Source organism: Schistocerca gregaria, chromosome 1 (genome assembly GCF_023897955.1).
Source record: "Schistocerca gregaria isolate iqSchGreg1 chromosome 1, iqSchGreg1.2, whole genome shotgun sequence".
Taxonomy (NCBI): Eukaryota; Metazoa; Arthropoda; class Insecta; order Orthoptera; family Acrididae; genus Schistocerca; species Schistocerca gregaria.
Window position 1 is genome coordinate 482,042,989 of NC_064920.1, and position 14,036 is coordinate 482,057,024.

Genomic DNA, 14,036 nt, shown 5'->3' on the forward strand with positions numbered 1-14,036 from the left:
GAGAAGATTTCAGATAAATTGACAAGGCTTAATTTAAATGGGGACAGGGATTCAAATGATACAGCTCCATTGCCATTTGCAGAAACCGAATAGTACTAGAACATAAATAAACATGTTGAAAATCAGGGAAAATTTAATGAACGCGGTAAAATGGAATTTGAGGCGTTACGAAAGCAAGTCAAACAAATTGAAAGCGAAATCGTAGGAAAGGACAGTAGAAGAAATTTAGAATCACAGGTAGCACGGGGCTTTGAAGAAAATAATTTATTTCATTTACGAGAAGCAACAAGAGAGCGCCAGGCGCGCGAACTTGACAATAATCGACATTGGGAATCGGACAGACGCGATAGGCCTTTGTCCCCGCGAGGCGAAAACTTTGACTATAAACAATTTTTAACTGTTCGGAAATTTAAAATCTTTCGCAATTCTAAGAATGACATGCATCCATGTTCATGGTTAGATCAATTTATGTACGCACTTCCACCAAATTGGCCAGTAAGTCACAAGCTGGAAGTTATGTGTGGATATTTAGAAAACGAACCGGCGACGCGCATGCGCGCATTTATTAGAGATTGTAATAATTTAAATGATTTTTATCATGCATTTCTATCGGCATATTGGTCTGAAATCACCCAAGACAGAGTCAAACATAGTCCTATTATGCAGCGTAATTTTAAACAGTCTGAGTTCCTCACGCCGGCAGAATACTTTGAAGACATGATTCGAAAGAATCAATTCCTTTCCAACTCTTATAGCCCGACTGAGTTAATTCGCATTTGCTTAACTAAGCTACCACAATCCATAAGACAAATTGCTTTAGCCGGAAGATGTAAAGACGACATTGAGACCTTTAAGACTTTGCTACAAGAAGTATGACGACGACGGGACTTCTTCAAATTTTTTCAGTAACAGTAATCACAATAGATTTTCAGAGAGAAGGGATAATGATCTGAATGGAGGTTATATGGGTAATTTTGAGAATGACAGACGAAACAGACAGAACAATAGATACCAGCCTTATGACAATAACAGACGTTCTAACAGAAATTACACAGACAATTATAATAACGGAAATTCTTACCGGAATGATCAATCATACGGAAACAGTAATCGGTATCATCAAGACAGAAATTATTCATACAATAATAGAAATTCTTACTACAGAAATAACCAGAGTAGTAGATATAACAATAATTTCAGAAGTGGCAGTCGAAATTACACAAGAAGCAGTCATGCAGATAGACAGGAAAATAGAAATTTTAATAACAGACACAACTAAGAATTTACACCTAACAGACAGGAGGGTCCTAATTGGCATCCTCCGCGTGACAGAAATTCCGAGAGACAAGCGCAAATCGTAGAAATTGATCCGCGAAATGACGCGAATAATCAAAGACGTGAGGCAAACAATCGACAATGACTTGTGGCTTGTGGCTTCGGCTTCTGGAAGCAATATGGACGGTTCAGAAAGTTGTGATACAACGACTTTACACTACGCACGCCTGGAACACATGAGAAACATTTTGCTAGACGAAAAGGAAAATAATGTAGACGCATTTTTACATCCTGTTATTGAAGTATGTGTGGGTAAGAATAAGTTCACTGCGGTTTTAGATTCTGGGAGCCCATTGAATGTTATTAGTGAATCAGTTTTTCGTATATGTGTAAGAACTATTGCTTGTCCTGGGTTACCTGTTTCTAAAACTACAATTCTAGGAGCTATTTCTGGGAAACGTGTGGAAGTCAAACAACAGACCAACATAAATTTCATTTATCAAGGATATGAATTTTCTGCTAATTTTATTTTTGTTCCATTACTCAGTACACAAATTATAGTAGGTATGGAGTTTCTTAACGCACATAAGACAATTTTAAACTTTAAAGAAGGAAGTGTGAATCTGACTGTTGCCGGAATGCCGAAATGTTAGAAATTTTTCGAGTGTTTAACAAAATCTGAATCAGACACAAAATGTTTAAGGTTCCTTACTTCTGATGTTTTCGCTGAGCATTATGACGACAATGTGTTCATTCATGACAACGACAATAGATATAGAGACGCGATGGATGATATAATTAATAGCGCAGATTTAATTAATGAAAAGGTTAAGAAAGCCGAAGTGCCAGATGACGTTGCAAGAGAAGAACTGCACCAAATTTTGACTTAACATGCTGCAGTATTTAGCCATCACACAGGAACTATACAATTCTTACAATATTTATTTAAAGTAAAAGAGCACACACCATTTCGGGGGAAAACGTACGCTATTCCTTTGGCGTACAGAGACAAGGTTAAGAGTGAACTTCAATACATGTTAGATCAAGGCATTATTGAGCCAGCAGTCAGTCCTTATACGAGTAGCAGCCCATTACACGTCGTACTTAAAAAGGATGGGTCAATTCGTTTGGTTCTGGATTCCAGACAGATAAATAATATCATTATTCCTGAAACTGACCGTCCACAAAATTTAGATGAACATCTTCAACATTTCCATGGAATTAAAGTTTTATCCACGATTGATATGAGCGCAAGTTTTTGGCAAATAGAACTCCACCCTGATTGTAGAAAATACACTGCCTTTTTAGCCTTTGGTAACTGTTATCAGTTTCGGAAATTACCGTTTGGACTTACTATATCTTCTGCAGCATTCATTCGTAGTTTAAACGATATTTTACCTGTTTATCTTCGTGACAATATTACTTCATATGTTGACGATATTCTTATTGCTAAACGTTCTTGGAGTGAGAATAACAAAATTTTGGATTCATTATTAAATATTTTTGCAAGAGTTGGCATTACAGTGAACTTGGAAAAATCTTAATTTGGTCGTTCTCAAGTGAAATGTCTTGGTCATATTATTTCTACAGAATGTATTCTTCCTGATCCAGAGAAACTAGACGCTATTCGTATTTATGCTGTTCCTACTACAAAACGTGATGTTCGTAGTTTCCTTGGTGTCTCTAATTTTCTTAGGCGCTTTGTTAGATTAGATAATTTTGCCACACCTCGTTTGTGTAAACTATCTGGAAAGAATTCTAATTGGTGTTGGGATGAGGAAGCTCAATCAGAATTTGAACAACTTCGTGATGCTTTAGTTGCTGTTCCACTTCTTTCACATCCGGATTTATCTAAAGATTTTTGTTTGGCGACGGACTCATCATACAAAGGCCTAGGTGCACACTTATTTCAAGAGATAGAAGAAAACGGCGTTGTAGTACAGAAAACTATTGCATTTGGAAGTCGTGTTCTCTCTAAATCAGAAAAGAATTATTCGATTACGGAACTTGAAGCCTTGGCTGTTGAATGGGCTTTCACAAAATTTCGCATATTTTTGTATGGCAGACATACTAAGGTTTACACCGATCATCGAGCTCTGGAATTTGTTATGTCAGCAAAATTGACACATGGAAGATTGTCACGATGGGCGCTGTATCTGCAGGAATTTGATTTTAGTATTGTTTACATACAGGGTTCTTCAAATATTTATCACGTGCACCTATGGGTTTGAAACAAAGTGCTGAGGAGGACTGCAAAGAAAACAATTATTGTTTGATGTATATTCAAGATGTTGCGTTTGAAAATTTTATTTCGTCTTCGCTCCAGGACATCGCTAATGAGCAAAATAAGGATCCAACCTGGAAGGACATTAAGGAGAAGTGGAGGAGAAAGGAAAGCGTAGCGATTAGACAGTATAATTTAGTTCGCAATGATATTCTTTTAAAACGAAAATCGGTTCACAACTCTGTTTGGTTAGTTTGCATTCCTGATGAGTGGTTTAATAAATTGATGTGGTATACACATTTCAATTATGCACACTTAGGTCCCAGAATATGCTTTCATAAATTAAGAGAAAATTGCTACTTCAGTAATATGGACAAACGCATTCGATCTGTTCTTGCCAAATGCAAATTATGTCAAAAGGCTAAGCCGCCAACTATTTCTCACAGAGCACTGTTGTTTCCTATCATTCCAGAGAAATTAAAGGCGATGGCTGAAGTCGATTTGTTCGGTCCAGTGGTTCGTTCTACTAATGGTTTTACGTACATTTTGACAGCAGTGGAATTGACATCAAAATATGTGTGTTTTACACTTTACGCAAAGCAACAGCTCGTTCAGTATCTAACGCTTTCATCAAATATTTCCTTAAAGAAGTGGGCCATGTTGATAAGGTTATATCAGATAATGGATCACAGTTTCGCTTTAAAATTTGGCTTCGTACTCTACGGCGTCGTAAGATTACACCAATTTTATTTCACTTTTTCACCCTTAGTCTAACGCCTCATAGAGATGGATGAAGGAAATCAATAAATTGTGTGGACTTTATTGTCATCAGAATCACAGAACGTGGGATCAGTATCTTCATATTTTTCAAAACATTCTGAATGATCTCCCTAATGATTCAACTTCTTTACCGCTAATATTGATATTAAAAAATAAAGCACCTACAAATCGTATTTCTGAAATAGTTCCTTTTCCGCATTCATGGAAACTGCGGCATTCTGAAATTGTCAATCTGGCTCTACAAAATATTGCATCTGCGGCTGCTAGAAGAGAGAATTCAGCTAAATGTCCTGGTCGTTTAAAAACCTTGTCAGTTGGTCAAAAGGTGTTAATTAAGCCTCATCGTTTATCTCACAAAGGAAAAGGCTTGTTTCGCAAATTTTTTCTGCTTTATAACGGTCCATATAGAATTCGCAGAATTATTCATGATAACACTGTCGAAGTAGGAACTCTTAAATCTCGGCGCTCTAAGGGAGTACATCATATATCGAACGTTAAAATTTTTGTGGAATGACGTACTTTTGAGAAACTAACAGTTATTCGTAAACACCCAGAGAATACAAGGATATCGCGCCGTGTTCTGGCGGCGGCACATAGTCAAAGCAACAGTCAAGTCTGCGCGCCGCACAAGGCAGTCGTTGACCACAAACAATTACTTCCTACGTCACGCGTACCTACAGCTCATCGAGCGCTCAATGTGAAAGCACTGACAGCCTTAAACAAATACACAGTCTAATTTCTCTGATTCAATTCAGTATAAGGCTGTAGTGAATTGATAAATTTTGTTATTAACGTTCAGTATTTTGCAGGATACAGTTGTATAAAATACTTAAGAACTTCAGGTACATTCGACGTTAAGAGGACTTGCGATCGAGAAAATTTCAGAAAGAATGTAATTTGGAAGAAGAAACTAATAAATGAAAAAGGTACCTATTAATTGAGTTTACTTTTCAGGTAACATATTTCTACTTAGGTATGTACTTTATACGTAATTTGCTGCTCGCGATTACGTGATTTATACTTTGTGCTAAATTTTATGTTCTATGAATTTACTTGTGAAGCGACGTGCTTGCGTACATTTGCTGATTTTTACAATGTTTTATAGATGAACAGGGTTGTTACTTATGTATAATATGCATCGCTTGGCTGCAGTGCTTTTTTACTGATGTCACATTTTTTTAATTATGTGCCTGTTGTGCCTATTTACTTAAATTATAATTGTCACCTGATTAGTTGTGCCGATATGGTTATGTATGTAGGTTATACTTTGTGATTTATCTGCTTGCGGCTTCATGTTTACTTATTAAGATTACATGTGAACATTTATTTGCTTATGATGATATGATGCTAATGACCTGTTTATTATATATATATATATATATATATATATATATATATATATATATATATATATATATATATGCTACTTTGCGTATGGATTGCATATTTACACATTTCTGTTTTGTTCTCATAACTACTCTTTAATTTGGTATATAGAAATGCTGATATACGGTGTACGAACATGGAGTCTGGGTCAAACCATGGTATTAATTATAGATTGTTCGCTTGGCAGAGCCTCTTTGTAAGGATTGTGCTACATCCATTTGTTGACATTCTATTCTCTACTGGTATATTTACTCGCTATTGCATGTTTTGCTTACGCTCAGTGCTTTACATTTTAAGATAAGAAATACTCCACATGTTTGCTTCTGTTTTGCCCCGATCCTTGAAGATGTGTACACACTGTGAAATTTTACGATCATTCACAATCCGTTCACGTACTTACTTACTAAAAGTTATTCAAACTAACGGCTGTTAGAGTCATGTATGCATTTCTTTTATTTAATAATGGACAAGGTAACCAAAATGTATTTTATAATTCATAATGAGTCGAAGATTTGGTCAGGTGGATTACACAGAGGTTGTGTGTGGACATTGTGTCTTCGGATTGTATGGGATGATGAATTGAAGTTTGCACTAGGATTTTATCTGTACTTGTTCGAGGACTGACTAGAGGAAAGAGTTGTTATGGGAGTGAAATGATATTAGTGATAAGGTTTATATGTATTGATATATTGAAGAGGTATTGAGATTGTGTGAATTGATTATTATTGGAGTTTTGGTGGACAAGAGGTAAAGTAAATGATATTGGTGATAAGGTTTATATGTATCGACGTATTGAAGAGGTATTATTGAAGTATTAAGATTATGTGATGCAGATGATTATTGGAGTTTTGGTGGATAAGAGGTTAAGTAAGTGAGGAGCATAATTTTTTTTGTTGGTTTATATGGAACAAGGAGGATGAAGATGGCAGACTAGAACATTCAAGTGGAAGGAAGATTGTCTACACACACACTTTGTTAAATCAATAAGCAGCTTATCCTCTTTGTTTGGATAAAGGAAGTATTTGCATATCATGGCACACTGACAGTTGTTCAGAAAAAGATGACTTGGCAAACATTGATCTTGACATGATGACTATGACGTTGACTAACTGTTATTGACTGTTATACACTGTACCACTACTACTTGATACACATATTGAGCATCTAATTTTGACAGAATTGCATTTAGGCATTTAACGCTATTCAATTACACAGTGGTACTTAAATGTGGATGAAAGACGAGTGAGTGTGTTTTGTGTGTTTTCCTTTCCTAATCCCAAATAATTGGTACCGACCTATCTCCTAAATATTATTTTACTTGTTTATTGTGGCTTGCACTGACGCCCATAAATATTATAGGTTTACTGACATTTGTGTATTTGTAATAGTTAATATTACAATTATATGATATCATTTATGTGTTTATTATAATTTCTGTGTTTAATGTAAGAGCATTGATAACAATTTTGTAGAAGCAACTGTGTGTGCATTGAAACTGTTGTTCGTGCTTGCACCTGTTCAACATTGCTGGGTGCCACTGATGGAACTGCTTCTACTGAGATGATGTCACTTGTTGCTGTCTGCACCTGCTCAACATTGCTGGGTGCCACTGATGGAATTGCTTCTACTGAAATGATGTCACTTGTTGGTGCCTGCACCTGCTCAACATTGCTGGGTGCCACTGATGGGCAACTTCTACTGAGATGATGTCACTTGTTCGTGTCTGCACCTGTTCAACATTGCTGGGTGCCCCTGATGGAACTGCTGCTAATGAGATAATGTCAGTTGATGTTGTCTGTGTCTGATCACCATTTCTGGGTGCCACTGTTGGAGCTCTTTAAATACTGCTGATGAAATGTTATGAGACTGCTATTTGCACCTGTTGACCATTGCTGGGTGCCACTGTTGGCACTGTCAACTACTCTAAGGAGTGCTACTTGTTTATTGAACTATTGAAAGGATTTTATGTGAATTTTTGTATAAACTGATTTTTTGTGTATATATTGTGTATGAAATGTTATGAGACTCTTACCTGCACCTATTCGTCATTGCTGTCGCTATTGATTGAATTGTTTAACCACATGATACTTGTGTAAACTATTATGTAAAATCATATGTATGCAAGCATTTGTATTTCTTACTGTATTTTATATATCAGTTTAGTGAAGGGTCAGTGCAAAGCCAAAATTTATTTAGTTATGTGGTATTTACTAATTTAATATTATCTTTTATATTTGTCTGTATCTTTTGGACGAATTTGGTGGTATTTTCACCACCAATTCTGGCAAAAATACCATCAAATTCTAGCCCGTGGAGGAGGGGCATATGATAGGTGGCTGCACTGAGTCACAGCGCCACAGATTGCGCCAAAGAGTATTATTCAGCCGCCTCCACTGGCAGTGCTTGTTCAGAAGTTGTTCTGAGGTAGCTTTAGTTGCAGTACTCGTTGTGAGCATGTCGTGTGCAGTTGACAGCCGATGCTGTTCGATTGGGGATGTTGTAATGATCAGAGTGTATTTTTCGTCAATACATATGAGGTAATAGAAAGAAATTTTGTATTTCAAATTTCCTAAATAACAATGCTTCTTGGTCACAGGTTCAGTCAACAAAACATCTGGCTTGTGTTCGTGTACTAGAGTCTAATTCTGGTTTATAGGTGCAATCATAGTATTTCTGTTTTTTTTTAATTACTTCATTGTAAATGGCATTTAAAGTATTTTGTCGTATTGAGGAAGAACCGTGTCAGATGTGTACGTTGAGTCACACTTCCACACACAGATCAGTTACACTTATGCTTTCTTGTTTCGTAGCTTTTATAGTTGCTGGGGACTTAATTAATTAATTGTGTTAACGGAAATTTCCTTTCATTCTTTGTTGTTATTCTATGCAGTCAGATTGCGTACTAATATTATTCAGGGCCAACCGGTTACGAGCGACAAAACAGCGACAAAAATTGTTTTCAATCTATTTAATTAAGCCCCCATGCAAATTGTTCAAATTTCCTAGCAGATTATATTTTTGCATTTCTTTTATACTAACTTCCGAATGTGTTTTTCTAGAAACTACAATCTTTTGTCCACTTGGTGGATCACGATAGGCAGCAATTCCTTAGTTACGTTATCATACACACTAGACTCACATTCGGGAGAGCGACAACCCACATTTAGATTTGCCTTAAGCTTAAGGCAAATGCCGGAATCTTCCCCTTGAAAGGGCATTGCCGATTTCTTTTCCTAATCTCGTACCCCGGCTCTAATGACATCGTATCCCGAGACGTTGAACCGTGATCTTCCTTCTTTTTCCTTCCATAAATAGTATCGGATGTGCCAATACAACCAAATCAGATAATTAAACCTTTTTTCACTGGACAGGGACTTGGGCGTCTCGGTAGACTCTGTGCCGAGCTAATTGAGCAGCCCGTTAGACATGTAGGGACAGAAAGGTTGTATGACATTGAGCTTGTGCTTCCTGTGCCGCATGTCAGCACAGCCTGCACGCCTTTCCGAAGACTATTCATCGGCCTGGAATATGAAGAGCTGTACTGCAAATGCCTGTTTGGTGCTTGAAACAAGGCTACAAGATTCAGTGAATAAAAGTGAGTTTTATATATGAAGTGCGGTGAGTTATATTTTTGTGTGTTTACCATTATGCAAGCTCATGTTGCTTTGGATAAAGTATCGATACAGTACTCTTTTACACAGAAGAGCCAAAGAAACTGGTACACCTGCCTTATATTGTACAGGGCCCCCGCGAACACGCAGAAGTATCACGGCATGACATGCCATGGATTCTACATATGTCTGAAGTACTGCTGAAGTGAACCGACACCACGAATCCTGAAGGACTGTCCATAAATCCGTAAGAGTACGAGGCCGTGGAGATCTCTTCTGAACACCACGTTGCAAGACATTCCAGATCTGCTCATTAATTTTAATGTCTAGAGAGGTTGGTGGTCAGTGGAAGTGTTTAAACTCAGAAGAGTGTTCCTGGAGCCATACTGTAGTAATACTGGATCTGTGAGGTGTCGCATTGTCCGTCTGGAATTGTCCAAGTCATGGACATGAATGGATGCAGATGATCAGACAGGACGCTTACGTACGTGTCACCTGACAGACTCCTATCTAGACGTATGAGGAGTCCCATATCACTCCAGCTCCACACGCCCCACGTCATTACAGAGCCTCCACCAGCTTGAACAGTCCCCTGCTGACACGCAGGGTCCATGGATTCGTGAGGTTGTCTCAATACCCGTACACGTCCATCCGCTGGATACAATTTGAAACGAGACTCGTCCGACCAAACAACATGTTTCCAGGCATCGACAGTCCAGTGTCGATGTTGGTGGGCACGGGCGAGTTGTAAAGCTTTGTGTCGTGCAGTCATCAAGGATACAGGAGTGGGCCTTCGGCTTAGACACCCCATACCGATGATAATTCGTTGAATGGTTCGCACGCTAATACTTGTTGATGGCCCAGAATAGAAATCTGCAGCAATTTGCGGAAGGGTTACAGTTCTGTCGCGTTGAACTTTTCTCTTTAGTCGTCGTTGGTCCTATTCTTGCAGGATCTTTTCCCGTCAGCAGCGATGTCGGAGATTCGATGTTTTACCGGATTCCTGATATTTACGGCACACTCCTGAAACGGTCGTACAGGAAAACCTCCACTTCATCGCTACCTCGCTGATGCTGTGTCCCGTTGCTAGTGCGCCGACTATAACACCAGGTTCAATCTCATTTAAATCTTGATACCTACCATTGTAGCAGCAGTAACCGATCTAACAACTGCGTCAAACAGTTGTTGTCTTATATAGGCGTTGCTGACAGCAGCGCCGTATTCGGCCTGTTTGCATATCTCTGTATTTGAATACGCTCGCCTATTCAAGTCTGTTTGGCGCTTCAGTTTAATAATCAATTATATGCTAAAATATAATTACTTAGAACTTCGCAGTCTCTTCTGGTCAGGGGTATTGTCTTCAATTACTTTCAAATTATCTGGAAAATGAAGCATGCAGTGTACCCATACCCCAGGATGATGGGACAAAGGCTGAAGTTGGGGCACTTGTAGTTGGTCAAGATTATAATGAACACATGGGTGGCGTTGATATAGCTGACATGTTGAAGTCTCTTTATGAAATAAACAGAAAGTAAAAAAGTATTAGTACAGACTTTTTGATGCAATCGTGGATATGACTCTTGCGAAGTCCTACATTTCATACTAAAACGTAAAATACGACGCTCCCGACGGTCACAGAGCGTGAGAACGGCCGGGCGAGCAAGGGCCGTATCGAACTGGAACAGAGAGAGAGACAGTGGAGATTCGCCTACAACGCTGGGCACCAAGAAGAGAACCTTGTATTACTCATATTTACAAAAATGATTCATATGGCTCTGGGCACTATGGGACTTAACATCTGAGTTCATCAGTCCCCTAGAATTTAGAACTACTTAAACCTGACTAACCTAAGGACATCACACACATCCATGCGCGAGGTAGGATTCGAACCTGCGACCGTAGCGGTCGCGCGGTTCCAGACTGAAGCGCCTAGAACCGCTCGGCCACTTCGGCCGGCACTTATATTTACAGTTTGAATATTAATGTATAGCTTCAAACGAGCTGACGACTCAATTCACGAAGAAATAATAGTTACAAATTTTTATTACTGTCATTGCTTATTGATGGAAAGGACATACCAGTCACAAGTGCGCCTTGCAAGGCAGGCGTCAAATTGCTAATAAAGTCTCTGATCCGTTCCTGATATCAAGGGCGTACATGAACCCATGTATAAAAATGTGTTGAAAAATCGTCTCATTTACTTCAAACATATAACTGCACTCTCCGTCTGCCCCTGGTATCTGAGTGTTCAGCGAGACAGAATGTCAATTCTAAGGGCCCGGGTTCGATTCCCGGCTGGGTCGGAGATTTTCTCCACTCAGGGACTGGGTATTGTGTTGTTTCCTAATCATAATCATTTCATCCCCACCGACGCGCAAGTCGCCGAAGAGGCGTCAAATCGAAAGACTTGCACCGGGCGAACGGTGTACCCGACGGGAGGCCCTAGTCACACGACATTCACATTTACTGCACTCTGTCTGCTCACATCTGGAAAACAGAAGTTCAACAAAGACTGAAGAGGACCTATGAAGATTAAAATTCCGTTCTTTCAACTCCAAAGAGAAGAAAGACCGCATTTTCGGAGCAAAACGACTCACGTTTTAAGAAGACAGAATCTCACTGGCCAAAATTTGTCAGTTCAAGAGACAGATGTGAAGCTTGCTTGTCTGCAGAGGTGGAATCTAGAACCCACTCAGAGTGTTCAGAGTGTAGTATTTTTTGTATGTTAATCAAAAATGAACTGTTTTTAAAAGTGTCACCAGAAGGAATATTCCTAGCTGTATGAGGTTTTCGAGACTCTTCAGTCCCTCATGTACTTCACCTGTATAACCCTGTCGTGACTTATAAGTTCTCTGAACGTTGTATCTTAATGACTTTGTATAAAAAAAATTTTCAAATGTGTGTGAAATCTTATGCGACATAACTGCTAAGGTCATCAGTCCCTAAGCTTACACAGTACTTAACCTAAATTATCCTAAGGACAAACACACACAACCATGCCCGAGGGAGGACTCGAGCCTCCGCTGGGACTTTGTATCATTACTGAAAAAAAATTGCTTTTAATTCGTTATAAGGCATTAAAGTAAAATTTTTGATACCTTATTTCATTCTCTTTTACAATTACAGTAAATAAAGGGTTAATATAGCCGAAAACCCTCTGTTCTAATCCGAGACCTCTTAACAGAGGATTCCGACAGAGTAAACCGACGTGTCAGTGGTCGCTGCTCTCGTAGCTGTACATAGACGGGAACTCCAGCCACTAACGGAATATGTAGTATCGAATAGTGTTGCCACGGCCGCGCGAGTGCTTGCATACGGGTGAGTGGCTCTCAGAAGCGGGGCGGTGGTCGATAGGCACAGTGATAACGTTTGCCGGCCACTCTGCCCTGCCGGGCGGACACCTGCGCCGGCCGCGTGGTCAGCCCTGGCAGAAAGCCGCGTCCCACGCCCCGCCGACCATTCATCTCACTCATTTGCTAATAATTAGGCGAGCGGCGCTCTTGCTTTGTGCCGCGCGTCCGCCAATTACGCCAATTTGGCGGCGCGGGGCGGCTGTTAAACCGTGGTAAATCGCGGCCCCACGTTCATCGAGGATCAAGATAGCTGAGCCCGCGGCCGCCGCACCTGCCCTCTGCGGGCCATTCGCCGTATTTTGGACGGCTCAGCGGCGCCGCGATTATTACCACCGTCGCACCTGCGTCCCGCTGCCGGCACGAGCCAGAGTCGTGAGCGCCACCGTGGCTGTTCGGCGTACTTCAGTTCGGTCTCGCATCAGCGGCTCTAGAAAAACGTTTACGTTACCTGCTATTGCTGTGTCTTCCCGAACGCTGTGAAAGTTTGTGAATGATCGACAGTACACCATGTTTCTCCGTCTTACATATGAATACTGAAAGTTGTTGCCCAAATGATCATGGAACAACACAAAACAATGGTTCAAATGGCTCGAAGCGCTATGGGACTTAACATCTGAGGTCAGCAGTCCCCTAGAGCTTAGAACTACTTAAACCTAACTGACCAAAGGACATCACACACATCCATGCCCGAGGCAGGATTCGAACCTGCGATCGTAGCAGCCGCGCGGTTCCAGACTGAAGCGCCTAGAACCTCTCGGCCACACCGGCCGGCCGGAACAACACACAGCAGACTTACACTAAGGTGATAAAAATCATGGGATACCTCCTAATATAATATCGAATCTCTTTTTGGCGAGCGCAGTCCAGCAGCTCAACATAGCATAGACTCAAAAAGTCGTTGGAAGTCCCCTGCACAAATATTAAGCCATGTTGCCTCTACATCGTCCATAGCTGCGAAGATTTTTCCTGTGTATGATGTTATGTACAAACTGACGTGTCGATTATGTCCCATGAATGATAGATGGGATCCATGTCGGGTAGTCTGGGCGGTCCGATCATTCGCTCGAATTGTCCAGAATGTTCTGCAAACCAATCGCGAACAATGCTGGTCCGGTGACATGGAGCGTTGTCATCCACAAAAACTCCATCGTTGTTTGTGAACATGAAATCCTTGAACTGCTGCCAATGGTCTCTAAGTAACCGAACATAACCAGAAACCAAACCGTTCCATGTAAACACAGCCCACCCCTCCAAACATTCGGGTGGTGTCTGTTTGTTCTATATCGTGTCTCCCTACCACTTTCGCGCAACGACGCTCTGAGTGTGTTTTTAGGGAATTGACTAGTTTGAACCTGGGACCTATTGCTGGTAAAAAGACGCCAGATCGCACATGACATGTAGAATTCA